This window comes from Octopus sinensis, linkage group LG10, assembly GCF_006345805.1.
Source record: "Octopus sinensis linkage group LG10, ASM634580v1, whole genome shotgun sequence".
NCBI lineage: Eukaryota > Metazoa > Mollusca > Cephalopoda > Octopoda > Octopodidae > Octopus > Octopus sinensis.
The window spans coordinates 6,749,921-6,764,441 of NC_043006.1; the positions used below are offsets into that span (position 1 = coordinate 6,749,921).

The following is a 14,521-nucleotide window of genomic DNA, read 5'->3' on the forward strand; positions in this document are numbered from 1 at the left end:
CAGTGTCACGTGACAACTTGCTGGGGCTGCCTGCTGGAGCCTATGCGGCAGGTATTTAAAGGGAAAAATTTGACAAGACAGTCAGTCATCGGCTGACACTCGCTGACGATACATCGAAGATGCCAGGGAACAGAAGAAAGAAGAAGAAAGAAGACATGCACCCAACACCAGAGCTGAAGACACGGTAAAGGAGTAGGGGCCGAAACCGTACGTGGTTCCTCCTGATGATGTCTTGAGCTAACTGGATCCTATAAAGGAGCTGTTGTGGTAGCTGACCACGAAACACGGTTGTAATTCCTGTATGTGTATTTATGTGTGTTTATGCCCTCATAACTTAGCGATCCGGCAAAAGAGACCGCTACAATATGTACTAGGTTTAAGAAATCAATCCTGGGATCGAATTGCTCGACTAAAACCCTTCAAGGCGGTGCTCCAGCATGGTCGCAGTCAAATGTCTGAAACAAGAAAAATTAAAGAATAAGGAAATACAATTACAATTCCAATAATTTTCAGTTATATTTTCCTAACCATGTAATTTCTATTTGAAATTTTAATGATGCCTATAGAATCTATGTAAATACTGACATTATTTTTATGCGCCCTTTTCAAGCCTAGCCAGGCTCATGGGCCCTGTTTCCCGGTTTCTGTGGCATATGTGCCCTCCACCCCCAGCTTGACGGGACGCCAGTCCATCGCAGCGTTACTCAAAAAACAGGAAGAAAGAGTGAGAGAAAGTTGGGGCGAAAGAGAACAGCAGGGGTCGCCACCACCCCCTGCCGGAGCCTCGTGGAGCTTTAGGTGTTTTTGCTCAATAAACACACACAACGCCCGGTCTGGGAATCGAAACCGTGATCCTCCGACCGCGAGTCCGCTGCCCTAACCACTGAGCCATTGCGCCACCACAAATACTGACATACGCATACATTTTCATGCGGATAGTGTACCTGAATTATTTATAATCTATAGGTTTAGTTTGCTTTACTATTGTGTCAAATACCGTGGCTTTTCTATCTTTATCTACTTAGCTATCCGCCTAACTATTTATCTGTCTAGCAATACATATGTATCAATTTATTTACTATGGATTGTTTTCCAAATTCTATTCTTCTTTCCTTTTGTTAATGGGTACGTTTTCTTAATTCATTTTGTACATAAATGTGTGGGTGGTTTTGAATAATAGAAATAATTATGCAACTGTCTGAAAGTGTTTTGTATTGTTACATTCAATGCGAAAAATACCTAAACGAATTCATACAAATGCAAACGTGCTGACAGATATTGTTAAAAATATATATATATATATATATACAAATTCAAGTAAAACAGACGCTAGTAGTAGTAGTAGTAGTAGTAGTAGTAGTAGTAGTAGTAGTAGTAGTAGGTTGCAAAACAGGAACACGCTATCGTAAACGTCTACATGTAACAAGAGCCATGATGTAAGCAAATATAAACTAGATAATTTAGTGTCTCTCATGAAGGCGGAGAAAAATATATTGAAATATAGAATGATAAAAACACTTTGAGCAAACGCATTTAGCTTAATTTTGAATGCTGCAGGGGTATTTAGTAACATTCTTCTTAATGTACTTGCGTTTCTACAAGCGGGTGCTGAAAGTATCCTGGCTTTAAGGGTATCGCAAAAGGCCTGGTTGGAGGCCCAGCCTTCCGATTTCTTTTACAGGGCTTAGAAGAACCCAAGGATACTGCAATATGTGCGTGAATCTGACAGGGTAATATGTTTAATAAAACCAAATTTAACTGACCCTCCTGTAGTTTCTTCCACCCAAACCCGGGAAAATTTCAGCACAATCTTGTACATGTATATGCATGTATACATACACACAAACACACACGTATACACACACAAAACTCACGCATACACACACACACACACCACACACACACACACACACACACACACACACACACACACACACACACATATATATATATGCTATATATGTTAATATTATATATGTATATATATAGGCGTAGAAGTGGCTGTGTGGTAAATGCCACCGCGTTAAGGGTACACGTGTATGTGGAGTGGTCAGCCACTTGTGCGTCAATTTTCATGAGCAGGCTGTTCCGTTGATCGGATCAACTGGAACCCTCGTCGTCGTAACCGACGGAGTGCAGCGTATATATATATATATATATATATATATATATAACGTATAATGTAACCTCTGTTGTTTTGGCGTCTAATAATTGTTATTCGGCCTCATACTCACCTGACACTTTCTCCTCAAGTATAAGTATAATGCATTGTAACTACTGGACTGGATATCAGTATTACTATGTCAAAGAGAAATTGTGATATGTGCGTGTGTGTGTGTGCTGTTTGTGCATGTATATGTGCGTACGAATTCATGTGTATATATACATATGTGTGTGTGTGTGTATATATAGAGAGAGAGCGAGAGAAAGATAGCTATATATATATATATGTATGTATGTGTGTGTGTGTGTGTGTGTGTGTGTGTACGCACGTACGTATGTATTTATGCCTATTTCCATAAAAAAACAAATCTCTAACATGTCATATTATTCATGAAAACCAGTTCAATCATTGACTCTATTCACGTATGTTGCTGTTTTGGATCAAGATTAATATTTACTTTTACTAAATTGCATTAAGATATGTGTAACTTATTCAGCTTAAGTCGTTTGTGAAAACGTGGCAGTGGAAATAATATATTACCTGAAGTGTCTAGTAACGGTCAGGTGAGAAGTTCTTGATAATTTAACATATTTACATCATAATTAGGTAAGTAGCTTACTTTGATAATATAAATACCTAGTAATACTTGAAAATATTCTGAACATCTCACGTAAAATATGCTAATAGTAAAATGTAGCTTATTCTAAATCTTCTGGATTATGTATATCGAAGACAGGGAGGCAAATATATTGGAACATTAGTGGAAAATACATTGTTTAGCCTAAAAGAAGTGTTTAACACAAACAGTATATAAAATAATTCCTACTCATCTCTTTACTCTTTACTCTTTTACTCTTTTATTTGCTTCAGTCATTTGACTGCAGCCATGCTGGAGCACCACCTCTTTTAGTCGAGCAAATCGACCCCGGGACTTATTCTTTGTAAGCCCAGTACTCATTCTATCGGTCTCTTTTGCCGAACCGCTAAGTGACGGGGACGTAAACACACCAGCATCGGTTGTCAAGCAATGCTAGGGGGACAAAGACAGACACACAGACACATACACACACATACATACATATATACATACATATATACGACAGGCTTCTTTCAGTTTCCGTCTACCAAATCCACTCACAAGGCATTGGTCGGCCCGGGGCTATAGCAGAAGACACTTGCCCAAGATGCCACGCAGTGGGACTGAACCCGGAACCATGTGGCTGGTTAGCAAGCTACTTACCACACAGCCACTCCTGCGCCTCAAATGTCTACTACGTCCACTTATTTAGAAATCAAATACTTAAAAGAAATCTGAAGTTTTACTTCCTGCAAGCACAAATCTTCAAAACGCTAAGACAAAGCTTTTCTTTGCCAGTCTCAACCTGGCAAAATCTCAAACACTTCTCCTTTTACGACCACAAAGTATCCCCGATATATACATGAACACTAACATCACATGTGTCCAATAACGATGTATTTTGAAAACTACCGTAAATGATGGAAGCACTCCGTCGGTTACGACGACGAGGGTTCCGGTTGATCCGAATCAACGGAACAGCCTGCTCGTGAAATTAACGTGTAAGTGGCTGAGCACTCCACAGACACGTGTACCCTTAACGTAGTTCTCGGGGATATTCAGCGTGACACAGAGGGTGACAAGGTCGGCCCCTTGAAATACAGGTACAACAGAAACAGGAAGTAAGAGTGAGAGAAAGTTGTGGTGAAAGAGTACAGCAGGGATCACCACCATCCCCTGCCAGAGCCTCGTGGAGCTTTAGGTGTTTTCGCTCAATAAACACTCACAACGCCCGGTCTGGGAATCGAAACCGCGATCCTATGACCGCGAGTCCGCTGCCCTAACCACTGGGCCATTGCGCCTCCACACCGTAAATATTCATAAGTCGAAGGAGACCTAAATATTCATCTGCTGTCGAAGGAGACCTAAATCACGAGACAACAATTCTAATACTAAAAGGAACATGAATCTAAAGTGGCATACCTAATAAACACATCTAATTGCAACAGCTCATATTGCTTGATTGAATTCATCTTCCACAGAGCAGACAACAGAGTGACGCGCTGATTACAGATGTGAAAAGTGTGCTGTACGATTTCTTTTTTTGAGTCAAGGTGATCGAGCACTTTGAGCAAAGATACTGTCTCAAATTTTAACAAAATCATGGTGATACGCAAGCCCAGACTATCGAGAAGATTCAAAACACCTTTGGAGATGATGCTTTGAGAAAATCACAAATAAAGGAGTGGTACAAATGGTCCGAATACGGCCGGATCTCAGTGGACAGTGAGCAATGTTAAACCGATGACCTTTATTTTGTTTTCAGTACAGAGGTATTGTGCACCATGAATGTACACAAGGTCAGACAATTTATAAAAAATACTACTAATGGGCAGCTAGAAAGAACTGACAACTCCACCATGACAATGCACCCACTCATGCCGCCTATACTGTCCAAGAATTCCTCGTCAAGCAAAACACGCCACTTGTTCGCCAGGCTTCTGTGTGACATTAGACTATTACCAAATCTCAAGAAACTCTCAAATGGAGAAGACTTGCATCAACAGAGGATATTAAGCAAAATTCGACGGTAAAGCTCTACAGCATCCCAAAAAGTTAATTCCCAGAAATGTTTCCAGAGTTGGCAGGAACGCTGGCAGAATGGTGTAGACTCCCAAGGCGAATACTTTGAAGGAGACTAAATCAAAATGACGGATATTTTTTTAATACTCTACTCTTTTACTTGTTTCAGTCATTTGACTGCGGCCATGCTGGAGTACCGCTTTTAATCGAGGAAATCGACCCCGGGACTTATTCTTTTGTAAGCCCAGTACTCATTCTATCGGTCTCTTTTGCCGAACCGCTAAGTGACGGGGACGTAAACACACCAGCATCGGTTGTCAAGCAATGCTAGGGAGACAAACACAAACACATACACACATATACACATATATACGACAGGCTTCTTTCAGTTACCGTCTACCAAATCCACTCACAAGGTATTGGTCGGCCCGGGGCTATAGCAGAAGACACTTGCCCAAGATGCCACACAGTGGGACTGAACCCGGAACCATGTGGTTGGTTAGCAAGTTACTTACCACACAGCCACTCCTGCGCCTTATTTTTTTTTATCAAAGGTCGTATACTTTTTGACTGCACCTCGTACATATATACATAAGCTGATCCAAAGACTACAGACTCAAACGATCATTGGAACTATAAAAAACTGTACAACATTCCAGTTTATCACTTAAGTAAGAGGTTTATTGCCTCAAAAGGTTTTGTATAGCAAAAATGTGAGAGATTTTTTGCCTCAATAATGTGTTGTTTTGAACTGTGTAAGAGGTTTATCGCCTCGATATGATACTTTAAAAGAACAATGTTTTAGAGAAGCAAAAGTCGGTGGGCGCTTTTCGTCTTCTCCCATCCCTATCATCCTTGTATCATTATCATTCATCTCATTAATGTCCTTGTCCGTGGAGGCGCAATGGCCCAGTGGTTAGGGCAGCGGACTCGCGGTCATAGGGTGCGGCTTCGATTCCCAGACCGGGCGTTGTGAGTGTTTATTGAGCGAAAACACCCAAAAGCTCCACGAGGCTCCGGCAGGGGATGGTGGTGATCCCTGCTGTACTCTTTCACCACAACTTTCTCTCACTCTTACTTCCTGTTTCTGTTGTACCTGTATTTCAAGGGGCCGGCCTTGTCACTCTCTGTTTCACGCTGAATATCCCCGAGAACTACGTTAAGGGTACACATGTCTGTGGAGTGCTCAGCCACTTACACGTTAATTTCACGAGCAGGCTGTTCCGTTGATTCGGATCAACCGGAACCCTCGTCGTCGTAACCGACGGAGTGCTTCCATCCAATGTCCTTGTCCAGCCCCCAGGGTTCCTTAGTTTATGTACTGCCTTTATGGCAAATTTAATAAAATTTAAGTATACATGCACATGTCTATACATGTGAGTATATGCATGCGAATAGATACATAAAACAAAACATACAAATCTGAAAAATGTACTGACTTGAAATACTGCACATATAAATACATTCAAAATTCTATGCTGGTGATGCAGAAATTCCAGATCCTTGGATCTAGGTTAGAAACCAGCTCTTTCTCTATTGGCAAGAAATCTTGAAAGAAAATTGAATAATGACATACAAATACGCGTGCGTGTGTGTATATGTATGTATGTATGTATGTATATGTTTGTATGTTTGTATATATGTATGTATGTATGTATGTGTGTATGTATGTATGTATGTATGTATGTATGTATGTATGTATGTATGTATGTATGTATGTATGTATGTGTGTGTGTGTGTGTGTATGTATGTATTATGTATGTATGTATGTATGTATGTATGTATGTGTGTGTGTGTGTATGTATGTATGTATGTATGTATGTATGTATGTATGTATGTGTGTATGTATGTAATGTATGTATGTATGTAGTATGTATGTATTATGTATGTGTGTGTGTGTGTGTGTTGTATGTATGTATGTATGTAGGTATGTATGTATGTATGTGTGTGTGTGTGTGTGTATGTATGTATGTATGTATGTATGTATGTATGTATGTATGTGTGTGTGTGTATGTATGTATGTATGTATGTATGTATGTATGTGTGTGTGTGTATGTATGTATGTATGTATGTATGTATGTATGTGTGTGTGTGTGTATGTATGTATGTATGTATGTATGTATGTATGTATTATGTATGTGTGTGTGTATGTATGTATGTATGTATGTATGTATGCATGTAGTTATGAAACGCGGCTTGAACACAATGACTTGCTTTCAATACGTATCCATGATAATTATAGATGAAAAAAAAAACAATTATTATTGCCCACAATGAGAAATCTATCGATCTATTGTTATTTAACGCTTCGAAATATAATGGAGCACGGTAAACAATCTTTTAAATTGATATGTGGCACTCAGGCAATCCCTATACCTCAATGACGAATTCAGGTGTTGTCAGATACAGAAAAATTTTTCTTGGGTCAACTTACGTAACCGTATATCTAATTGATTTTACATTTAACTGATTACTTAAAGAACACATTCAACTGAACAAATACACAGCATTAATGTTTATGAACAAACGTTCTTGATTGATGATTGTGGTTTCATTTCCTTATTTTCCATATTCTTTTATTTTTTTCCCTTTTTCCCTTTAATTTCAGTCGGGTTCCAGTGTTACAGCACCTATCTATCTATCTATCTATCTATCTATCTATCTATCTATCTATCTATCTATCTATCTATCTATCTGTCTGTCTGTCTATCTATCTATCTATCTATCTATCTATCTATCTATCTATCTATCTATCTATCTATCTATCTATCTATCTATCTGTCCGTCTGTCTACTTATCTGCCTATCTCTCAGTCTATCTGTCTATTGATCTATCATTCTCGCTAATTATCTAACAAACGAATCTACTATTTACACATTCATCATTTTAACTACCAGTGTAGCTATATAACGGATATGTTAACAAATTATTGAACGAGAAACACAAATATGTTACGAACATTGATTTATATAAATCTCTGCTTTACTGTCTTTGTTACCCAACCATATGTCTAACTGTTTATTAACTCTCATGAATTTAGGGTCTACCAATAAACAGGACAATGAATAAAGGTTTTCATCAATGACCCTCAATTAAATTACATCACGATATTTAATAAAACCATTGGATCTACAATTCAAAAAATGCGCTAGAGTGGATTTAATCTCCCAAACCATTGAAATATCATCTTTTATTTCTCTATCTCTCTCACTCTTACTCTGTCACTCTCTCCTTTCTCCATGCCTTTCCACCTCTGGCTATCTAACTGAACAGTAATCAATCAAAGCCGCTCTTAAGGTGGCGAGCTGGCAGAAACGTTAGCGCGCCGGGCGAAATGCTTAGCGGTATTTCATCTGTCGTTACGTTCTGAGTTCAAATTCCACCGAGGTCGACTTTGCCTTTCATCCTTTCGGTAAATAAAGTTTCGCACTGGGGTCGATGTAATCGACTTAATCAGTTTGTCTGTCCTTGTTTGTCCCCTCTATGTTTAGCCCCTTGTGGGCAGTAAAGCAATAAATTTAATCCGCTCTTTAGACTATGACTAATAAACGACACGGTTAAGGCTGGTGAATCATATAAGCATGCGTCTGCTCGTTCAGGTTGTATGTCATGAATAAGATGAATTTTAGCATCGTTGATTAAAACCGTTAAGACTATCTACATACCGTCTTCACTCACTTCCTCTAGCTTCTATAATCAGCTGGCTTCCGTGCTTCATGCTCTTGCTAGATGCGTCTGGGGTGATTCCAAGCCAGAGGCGTCATCATGCGTAGGGCCAACTAGGTCCACCGTTACTGTCCATTCTTGACGGTCCCAAGTCAGCACTTCTGCATCTCTGAAGGCGACGCCGAGCTCCTCTGAAGGTCACCTCAAATCACGTCCAGCCATCTCGTGCGGGACCTGTCGTGAGGCCTCTTCCGTATCTACTGCGTCGAATGAGATTAAAGCACTGCTAGAGTGATCCAGCCGAATACCGAGCACATGACTGTACCAGTGCATGTAACGGGCAGCTATGATGAGAGAAACTGCGGGCCGATGCGTGCGCGGTTGCAGTACTTTGTGGGAAACGTGAGGGTACCATCTGATGTGAGGGTGCCATCGATCCCTTTTGTCATGATCTCTGAGAGGGGCCATATTTCTGGTCCGGAGGAGGATGACTTTCCTTTCTAGCCTCCTCTAAAATTCCATAGAATATAACAATATCTATTTATCTATGGATATATATATATATATATATACATATATATTGGTAAAAACGGTAAGATAACAAAAGAAAGAAAGAGACCTCAATACTATGTAAATAGAGGAAACTTATCTATAAAATAAAATGTTACATTACTCAATAGTCAAGATAAAAGTTTCAGATGCCGAAGTGGAAATCCACAACACCATCTCTTCGGTTATCTGGCTATCTGAAAAACGCTATGAAAAAATACCGTTATATAAAGGGAAATTACTGTATTATAATTCTGTTTGCGAACCCACGTGCGTACTTATACGTCACTTTGAAAACGTACACATCTTCACTCGCATTTTTCACCAAATATATACGCATATATATACAACCTCATACACACACACATGCGTACGGTAAAAGTTTATACATACGTCTATATACGCACAAACAAAAAAAAACATGGTTACAAATAACAGAAAAAAACATAAGGAAGTATACAAAGCATAAAAACCACGTACATATACGGATAAGTCCCTATGCACTCATACACACACACGTCCATATATGTACATACCCGCACATATTTATATACGCATACATACACACGCATATACAAAAATTGAATATACATATGTCCCCCCCCCCAAAAAATGGAAAAATACTAAGTAAAAACGTCTATATATACATGTGCATTCTTATGCCCGCACACACGCACACATCTAAAACTGCCCACTCATACATATTCACACACGTGTACAAATGAATCTATATACACGTCTATATAGGCACAGGAAAAAATGCAGGATAGAAAAGTACAAAAAAAATTATTATGTGTGAAAATATAAAAATATATAATAATAAAAGGTATGATGAGATAAAAAACTTTTTGGGAAATAACATAGAAAGCATGTTCTATCTGTTTTCTTTAGGGGACCAAAAACGTGACAGAAATTTAGTCACATGTATATAGATTCATTTGTACACGTGTGTGAATATGTATGAGGGGGCAGTTTTCGATGTGTGCGTGTGTGCGGGCATAACAATGCACATATATATATATAGACGTTTTTACTTAGTATTTTTCAAAAAATTTTTTTTGGTGGGGGGACATATACTCTTTTTACTCTTTTACTCTTTTACTTGTTTCAGTCATTGACTGCGGCCATGCTGGAGCACCGCCTTTAGTCGAGCAAATCAACCCCGGGACTTATTCTTTGTAAGCCCAGTACTTATTCTATCGGTCTCTTTTGCCGAACCGCTAAGTGACGGGGACAAAAAATATGGAACGCTTCACGAATTTGCGTGTCATCCTTGCGCAGGGGCCATGCTAATCTTCTCTGTATCGTTCCAATTTTAGTATATGTACTGCCGAAGCAAGTACATTGTGTAGGGCTGTTTACCAACTGACGGCCGCGCGATTAAACGTACATACGAACACATAAAATATTTTCTACCCCCTGACGGATTTCTCAGCAGTGACCAGTGTGTAGCGCTTCTTACCAACTTGCGGCCGCGCACATATAGAACAGTTATATGTATATTCAATTTTTGTATATGCGTGTGTATGTATGCGTATATAAATATGTGCGGGTATGTACATATATGGACGTGTGTGTGTATGAGTGCATAGGGGCTTATCCGCATATGTACGTGGTTTTTATGCTTTGTATACTTCCTTATGTTTTTTTCTGTTATTTGTAACCATGTTTTTTTTTTGTTTGTGCGTATATAGACGTATGTATAAACTTTTACCGTACGCATGTGTGTGTGTATGAGGTTGTATATATATGCGTATATATTTGGCGAAAAATGCGAGTGAAGATGTGTACGTTTTCAAAGTGACGTTTAAGTACGCACGTGGGTTCGCGAGCAGAATTATAATACAGTAATTTCCCTTTATATAACGGTATTTTTTCATAGCGTTTTTCAGATGGCCAGATAATCGAAGAGATGGTGTTGTGGATTTCCACTTCGGCATCTGAAACTTATCTTGACTATTGAGTAATGTAACATTTTATTTTATATATATATATATATGTGTGTGTGTGTGTGTGTGTGTGTGTGTGTGTGTGTGTGTGTGTGTATGTATATGTGTGTGTGTGTGTGTATATACACACATTATATTTATTAAGTCGGGTAACTCTTGTTACTCATGTAGCACGTCTGCTTATCAAGTTTACAATCTAATATGTAGTTTCTGTTGGTCTTTATAGGTGCAGAGTACATATTAAATTTAAACAGGGTGTCGGCAACTTTATTGGTTACTTTTCTATTCGCCACTACACATGTTTCATTTATTAATAGGTACCACACACTTTTACCTGTTAGACAGACATGTAAGGAATTTCCTATTAGAAATTATATATATATATATATATATATATATATTATATATATATATATACAGTTGTATTCTTACCGCTATTAATGATATTAAGAAGATAATAAAAAGGTGGCTAGCAAGTTCACACCGTTACAGGTAAAAATACTCTTTACAGGTACAATATAAGTTAAATTTAGATTCAATAGACTATTTAATATCACTTGCTAATGTAGTGAATATTCTAGAAATAAAGGTTAAAATATTATTTTCAACTAAAGATCCCAGAGTATGTTGGTGATACAGAGGGTGAAATCAATTCTAATTGAAATGTACATTACTTACTGTTGTATTCAACGCAAAGGTAGGTCTGTTTCTCATATGTTCATTGTATTGCTCGTGTGTATCTTTATAGTAGGTTTCTGATGGTTTTGGAGATTTGGCTCTGATTTTAGCAAGTGGTATAAATACCCTACTGAATCTAAATTCAGCTTATATTGTACCTGCGTGTTTTTTTTGCCTATAAAGGTGTGAAACTGCTAGCCACCTTAACATTACATTATTCGTGCCACTCCGTCAGTTACGACGACGAGGGTTCCGATCAACGGAACAGCCTGCTCGTGAAATTAACGTTCAAGTGGCTGAGCACTCCACAGACATGTGTACCCATAATGTAGTTCTAGGGGAGATACAGCGTAACATAGAATGTGACAAGGGTGGCCCTTTCAAATACAGGTACAACAGAAACAGGATGAAAGAGTGACAGAAAGTTGTGGTGAAAGTGTGCATAAGGGTTCGCCACGACCACCACCGGCCGGAGCCTCGTGGAGCTTTTTAGGTGTTTACGCTCAATAAACACACACAACGCCCGGTCTGGGAATCGAAACCGTGATCTTATAACCGTGAGTCAGCTGCCCTAACCACTGGGTCATTGCGCCTCCACCATTACCTTATTAATATCATCATTAATAACGGTAATAATACATAATAATGATTCAGAATTAAGGAAGTATATCATGAGTAGGGAGATAAAAGGATAAAATAGATAGATAGATAGATAGAGAGAGAGAGAGAGAAGAGAGAGAGAGAGAGACAGAGAGAGAGAGAGAGGCGGGGGGTGCAGATGGCGACTGACAAAATATACTGAATCGGTCAGAGGGTGTTTTGGACTCATTCTAATAATCATTTGCCTATTATGTATTGATTAATTCAATTATTTCAACAATTCTCCGTCGATAAATAAATTATTGGTTTCCAAATGAAAACGCGTAATTTATTCTGATAAGAATGGTAATTTAGATGAATCCATCAAGTAATTGCTAAATTTTAAGCACAAAATGAAAATATTATGATAACTTCGTGTTTTGTAGTTCAATATTCAAGTCACCGTTTTAATGCCCAAACTCATGGCGTGTATTTTGATTGTAGCTTCTACAATATTCAATAACGGATTAAGAAAATTCATTAGGTCAATATTTAACTGATCTTCAATACATTAAATATTACAATTGTATATACGATGCTTGTTTTGCATTCGTAATGATTATAATGGAGATGAATCGTTGTTTATACGTAAACGTACCATTACCTGATAGTGAATAAATTGAGAAGAATATATAAGCTATGCAAAAAAAAAGTTTCTTAAGTAACTGAAATTATATTGATAAAAGATACGGTATGACTGATCCGACTGTGTATTTTAGATTTAAAAAAATAATACTTTTAATGAGATACGTTTCAGTGCAGATTAAATCGCTCATATCTTAAGAAATTCCTTTGTTGTGAAATGGATGGTGGAAGCACTCCGTCGGTTACGACAATGAGGGTTCCGGTTGATCCGAATCAACGGAACAGCCTGCTCGTGAAATTAACGTGTAAGTGGCTCAGCACTCCACAGACACGTTTACCCTTAACGTAGTTCTCGGGGATATTCAGCGTGACACAGAGAGTGACAAGGCTGGCCCCTTGAAATACAGGTACAACAGAAACAGGAAGTAAGAGTGAGAGAAAGTTGTGGTGAAAGAGTACAGCAGGGATCACCACCATCTCCTGCCGGAGCCTCGTGGAGCTTTTAGGTGTTTTCGCTCAATAAACACTCACAACACCCGGTCTGGGAATCGAAACCACGATCCTATGTCCGCGAGTCCGCTGCCCTAACCACTGGGCCATTGCGTCTCCACTTTGTTGTGGAAGTAACAATAATAAGTAGTGATATGATATATTCAATAGCACACAATATATATTCCTTTATATCCCTATTCGACGTCTCCATTCACCCGTCTTCACACACTATTCCTGGTAGGGTCGAGAGGATAGAGTCCTATCTCGTATCAGAAACCAAGGTTACTACACATCCCGGCTAGATTCCCAACTGATACCATGGACGTTATCTAAACATCGTGCTAGTTGCCTCAGTTTGAAAAACCTGTCGTGCGATTCTTTCGTTCGATATTTTGATTGCAAGTCTCTATTATAGGACCTCTCAATGTGGAGAAATAGCACCTCAATCTGAAAAGAGTGCTTGATCTTCCACATACACACTCTGTCCTGAAACGTTACTACGGAGATCTTTCGAGCGAGGGCCATATCAGTCGCCTGTACTTTGTCGATCATCATATAACAGGATGAGAAATCAAATATTAATCGAAGAAAGAGTCAAGATTTTCCGTTAACTTCAACAGTATAAACATTTATTCCTTGATTCGCAATATAAACAGTTCCTTCCCCTCGGCGAATCGGCAACCTAGGAGCTTATCGGTAGTAGTCATGTGGAGTGAGTCAATCCTGCCCATTCAAGCATAGCGGGGATGTGCCATGAGGTAGCAGCTCGAGAGAGCTGCTGGAGACACGTCTGTTTTGTTCAGCTGCTGGCGTCCAAGTGAACGATACAAGGGAATTTCGTTGCTGCTAGTTTTCTGCGCATGCGCATGAGGGAACTTCTGCCAGGCCTCCCGGAAGACCCAGCCCTGCTAATGCGTGCTGGAAATTTCCAAGATGGCGTCACTACAATTACGAACATAGGGACGAGGAAACCAAATTTTCTTTTCTTTTACTAACCTCTCTTTTTCTGAAGATCGAATATTGCAGCTGGCGCATACTGAGATACCCTCTGCAGTTCCAACTCCCAATCCAACATTTTGCTTCTTATCACTCCTGAATATAATCCTGAGATATTTGGACTTCATCACATGACCCAGTGAATTGATCGAAATATGGACATATGTTCATATGTTTGATTATAAGTACAGCTCAATACAGAGC

At 38.9% G+C, this 14,521-nt stretch overlaps 1 non-coding gene across 1 annotated transcript; it reads right to left on the bottom strand.

Annotated features, from left to right (window-relative positions):
* Nucleotides 1-10,214: 10,214 nt before the first annotated feature.
* Nucleotides 10,215-10,321, bottom strand: LOC115216836. The gene has a single exon (XR_003882097.1). It is a non-coding gene; the product is annotated as a U6 spliceosomal RNA (small nuclear RNA).
* Between the last annotated feature and the right edge of the window lie 4,200 nt (nt 10,322-14,521).